Raw genomic sequence first — 5922 nt, 5'->3', positions numbered from 1 at the left:
TTTCTTGAGAATGCCTCTTTAGGTTTGGAAAGTTTTCTTCCAGGGTTTCATGGAATAGATTATCAATAATGTCCTTATTAGTTTCTTCACCTTCTGGGATACTGATTATCCAGCTGTTTTGGCATCTAATTACATCAAGTATTTCTCATATATTATTCTCACTTTTTTTTTTTTTTGGTTATTTTCTCAGTCTTTTTGGTGAATTTTTCTAGGTCAGAGGTTCTGTCTTCTACATTTGAGATTCAGTCTTCTGCATGATCTAATCTGCTTTTAATACTTTTAAGGGAAGTTTTGATTTCCTGTACTACAGCCTTCATCTCTAGCAGTTCTGTATGATTCTTTTTTATGGTATATATTTCCTCTCTCAAATTGTGCATGAACTTCTTCACCTCTGGGAACTCATTGTTTCTTTTCTCCTACATCTTCTGTAGTCTGTTGTCTCTCTTCTCTTGCATCTCTGTTAGCTTTGTCACTATCCGACATTTCCACAAGTTCTATTGTCTGTCTGTAGAGGATGAAGGGCTGCTCTTTTCCCTTGGGGAAGAGATATTTTCTTGTTTTCTCATATTTCTTGTGCCTCTGTGGTGGTTTCTGGTTCTCTGATGGATTATACATTTCTTCCTAATTTCTTGGAGTTAATTCTGAATGTTAGAGTCGGTAGGAGGAGATGAGCTGCACTCTCTGCAGCTCCATATTTCTCTCTGCTGCTCACTTGGCAGTCTCTATTCTCAGATTTTCAGTCATTTGGTGGTATATTCACGTTTGGTTAATTTGTTGGAGATTTCTGCGATTGTTAACTCATATGCTTCACTTTACTGTAGGTACTTCTATGTCAGTTTCTCCTCTAATACTGTGTTTTGCAACATGATATCCACAGAGAGAGATTTAAATTTGCATTTATGAAGATAAATTCCCCCCTTTCTGTAGCAGTTCAGTGGGGATTGAGGTTCTCTATGACCTTAAAAGTATTCAGATGTTTCACTACTGTGCATCGAGACCTGTCTAGAAACTCAATGTGTGGAATCTCACTATGCTAGGTGTTGGGCTGGAAGACAAGGTCTGGAGCAGAGGTTTTTCAGTTCAAGGAGCAGGGCTGAGCTCACCTTAGATGCACATGGAGGCTTGCTTTGCTAGGTGTTTGGCTGGAAGATGTTTGGAGCAGTGACTTTTTAGTTAATGGAGCAGTGACTTTTTAGTTAATGGAGCAGTGCTAGGTTAACCTCAGATGCACATGGATTCTTCCTTTGCTAGGTGTTGGGCTAGAAGACTTGCATCTCATTATTGTTTTAACTTATAATTCTCTAATGATATACCATGCTAAGTATCCTTTTCTACAACTATTTGCCATGTGTACATGATCTCTGGAGTTGTCTGGTCAGATCTTTTACACACTTTTAAATTGAGTTGTTCAGTTTGTTATTATTGAATTTTAAGATTTTTCTATGTATTTTTTGCCCAAGTCATTTATTAGACATGGGTTTAGAAAATATTTCCTCCCTGACTTGCAGGACTGCAGGCTCCCTGCAGATGCAGGGCTTAACAGCTGGGACCCATGGCTCATCCCCTCTCCCACTCACCTTTGTACTCTCAGGTTTGTTTTTTGGAACTTTGAGACAAGCTCGCGCCCCTCCCCACCCCAGCCAGTCACCAGTTCCAGCGAAGGCCTTACTGAATGGCAGGCAGTCTTGTGGCTACAAAGCTTATGAGCTGGGACATAGGCTCATTCCACCCCCCACTTGCTTTTGAACTCTCAGGACTTCGGTGTGTTTTGTATAGTACACATTGCACACCATGCAATCTCTTCTTTCTTAGAGTTGAAGTTCGGCAGCTCAGTTTTAGGGGCACCTGTTCTCTAAAAATAGGGAAGACTTTGGGTCACCCAGGACCAATGACAATAGTACAGGGTGTGGGTGAAGGAGGCAGATCAGAAGAGAGAGTGCCAATTTCCTACTCCTGCACACCTTTGAATGCTCAAAGATACCTTGAATAAATTAGGAAGGAACGTAGAGATCATCAGGTGACCAGGAACTATTGCAGAGACAGAAGAAATATAAGCAGCCAACAAAATGTCTCTCCCCCAAAGGAAAATATCAATTCCTCATCACCCACAGACAACACAATGGAACTCGTGGAAATGTTGAATAAATAATTCAGAATATTTGTAGGGACCCAACAAAATGAGACACAAGAGAAAAGAGACAATCAGCTCCAGGAGATGAAGAAATCCTTTCATGATCTGAAAGAAGAAATAGATACCATAAAAAAGGAATCAAATGGAATTGTTAGATATGAAGAATGTGATACAGGAAATTAAAACCCCCATTGAAAGTATTAAAAGTAGATTAGATAACACAGAAAACCGAATCTCAAATATAGAAGAGAAGACAAAACTTCTGACCTAGAAAAAATTATCAAAAACACTGAGAAAACAACCAAAAAGATATAAGGATAATATACAAGAAATACTAGATACCATTAAGAAGCCAAACATCTGGATAATTGGCATCCTAGAAGAAGAAAATAATAAGTGTATTGAAAATTTGTTCTATGAAATCCTGGAAGAAAAGTTTCCAAACCTAGAGAGGCATTCAAGTATCCAGACCCAGGAAACACAAAGGACCCCAAATAGAATCAATTCAAGAAGATCCTCTCCAAGGCACATCATAGCCAGATTGGCCAAAACCATAGGCAAAGGCAAGATGCTAAAATTGGCAAGAGGGAAACATCAAGTTACTTATAAAGGTTATACTATTAGGCTAAGGTTGGACCTCTCTTCAGAAACAATGCAGACAAAAAAAGAATGGGGAAATATAGTCAAAGTGTTAAATGAAAAACAATTTCAACCAAGAATACTATACCCAGAAAGATTATTCTTCATATGGGAAAATAAGATAAAAACATTCTCGGATAAACAAAACCTGAAATAATTTGTCAACTTCAGATCAGCTCTTCAAGAGGTTCTGAAGGGAGTGCTATACCAGGAAAAATAAACAGTAAGACAGATGGATTTAAAAGAACAAAAAAAACAACCAGAACCTGTCTGGAAATATAGATAATAGCACTGAACATTAATGGATTAATTCTCCAATCAAGAGATACAGAACGGATGAATAGGGGGGAAATAAAAAACAGAAACTCTCTATCTGTTGTTGTCTAAAAGAAATACACCTTATGGATAAAGATGTACGTAGACTAAAAGTTTAAAAGATATTCTATGCAAATGGAAGTTAAAGTTGCAATTCTCAACTCAGTATAGAAACTTTTCAAAGATTACCATATGATAGGGCACAAAACTTCTGACCTAGAAAAAATTATCAAAAACACTGAGAAAACAACCAAAAAAAAAAAAAAAAGGATAATATACAAGAAATACTAGATAGCATTAAGAGCCCAAACATCTGGATAATTGATATCCTAGAAAAAGATCCAAAGGCATAGAAACTATATCCAGCATCTTCTCGAACCACAATAGAAATAAGCTTGATACTAATTTCAAGAAATATCGTCGGAATACACAAAAACATGGAAACTAAACAACCTACATCCTAATGACTTCTTTTCATTGTTTTTTTTTTTTTTAGAGGTTTTTGCTATAGGGCACATACACTCTCCAGAAAGACAGAGAGAGACAGAGAAAGTAAGAAATCATCCCCCAGGGGGGATGGCCACGCCACAATCCCTTCTCCTCCATTCTCCTCTCGGGACCTTGGGCACACTTGCGCACACGCCTGGCATGAGTTTTAAGCTACCGGGTCTGGGACAGGAACTGCGGTCGACTACGTGGAGTTCAGCAACATAGCCATTACGTTAACTGCTGGTCTCCCGAAAGACTTCTTAACTAATTAAGTTTGAAATAAAAAAAAAAAAAAAAAAAAAAAACTTGTGGAAAAAAAATGATAATGAGTACACAAGTTTCCATAATCAACGGGATGTTGCTAAAGCAGCCGTAAGAGGGGAAAGTCATAGCAATTAGTGTACATAAGAAAAAGATGGGAACATGGTAAAAAGACAACCTATCATCATGCCTCAGGGAATTAGAAAAACAAAAACAAAACAAAAAATGCCAGGCAAAAAGAAATCCTACAGATTAGAGCAGAAATAAATGAAATAGAAAATAAACAAGCTATACAGAAAAAAAATTAAAGTAAAAACTGGTTCTTTGAAAAGATTAACAAGATGAACACACCATTAGCTAGAATGATATAGAAGAACAAAGAGGGTAACCAGATAAATCAAGTACGTAATGAAACAGGCAACATTACAACAGACACAATAGAAATACAAAACATTATTAGAGGATACTATAAGCGACTATATGCCAAGAAACAAGAGAACAAGGAGGAGATAGACAAATTCCTGGATGCATATAATCTACCAAGATTGAATCAAGAGGATATATAAAAACCTGAATAGATCCATAATAAACCAGGAGATTGAATCAGTAATAAATAATCTCCCTAAGAAAAATCAAGGTCCTGGTTGCTTCACTTCTGAATTCTACAAAACTTTTTTTTTTTTTTTTTGGAGAGGTTTTTGCTAAAGGGCATGTGCGCTCACCAGACAGACAGAGACAGACAGAGAGTTAGAAAGTGAGAAAACACCCCCCAGAGGGGATGGCCACACCACAATCCCTTCTCCTCCATTCTCCTCTTGGGATCTTGAGCACGCACGCACCGCGCCCGGCGTGAGTTTAAGCCACTGGGTCCGGGATGCGAACCGCAGTAGACTACATGGGAGTCCAGTGACATAGCCATTAAGCTAACTGCTGATCCCCAATTCTTCTTATTATTTTTTTTTTGGAGAAGTTTTTGCCATAGGGCGCATGTGCTCTCCAGACAGAGAGAGACAGAGAGACAGAAAGCGAGAAATCACCCCCCAGGGGGTATGGCCACGCCACAATCCCTTCTCTTCCATTCTTCTCTTGGGATCTTGGGCACGCACACACATGCGCCCGGCGTGAGTTTTAAGCCACCGAGTCTGGGACTCGAACCGCGGTCAACTACATGGGAGTCCAGTGACATAACCATTATGCTAACTGCTGGTCCCCTGATCCCCAATTCTACAAAACTTTTAAGAAAGAGTTAACCCCCATCCTACTAAAATTATTTCTAAAGAGCCAAAAGGAAGAAAACATTATAAATGTTTTTGAAGCTTCTATCATAATCATTCCCAAAACACATAAATGCATGGCAAAAAAGGAAAACTACAGACCAATATCTCTGATGAATATAGATGTAAAAATTCTCAAAAAGATACTTGCAAATTGTATCCAACAACATATAACAAAGATTATTCATCACGACCAGGTAGATTTCATTCCCAGGGATGCAAGGGTGGTTCAACATACATGAGACCATAAATACAATACACCATATTTACAGAAAGAAAGATAAAAACCATATGATCATTTTAATTGATATAGAGAAAGCATTTGATAAAATACAATATCCTTTCATGATTACGTCTTTCAGCAAGATAAGAATAGAAGGGTCATGTCTCAACACAATAAAAGCCATATATGAAAAACCTATAGCGGACATTATACTGAGTGGGAAAAAGCTAAAAACTTTTCCACTTAAAACTGGTACTATACAAAGCTACCCACTTTCTCCACTGCTTTTTAATATAGTGCTTGAAGTCTTAGCCAATGCAATCAGAAAAGAGGGTAATATAAAAAGCATTCAAATAGGCAAAGAAGAGTTTAAAATATCTTTATTTGCAGATGACATGATGATATACTTAAAAGATCCAAAGGTTTCCATGAAAAAAACTTCTTGAAGTAATAAATGGATACAGTAAAATAGCAGGATACAAAATCAACATCCAAAAATCTATAACATTTCTATATACGAACATCAAGGCGAATGAAGTAGATCCAAAGAAAGAAATCCCTTTTACCATAGCTGCAAAATGTATAAGATA

The sequence above is a fragment of the Tupaia chinensis genome, unplaced genomic scaffold, assembly GCF_000334495.1.
Source record: "Tupaia chinensis unplaced genomic scaffold, TupChi_1.0 Scaffold139072_1, whole genome shotgun sequence".
NCBI classification, from domain to species: domain Eukaryota; kingdom Metazoa; phylum Chordata; class Mammalia; order Scandentia; family Tupaiidae; genus Tupaia; species Tupaia belangeri.
This window is presented reverse-complemented; position numbering follows the sequence as displayed.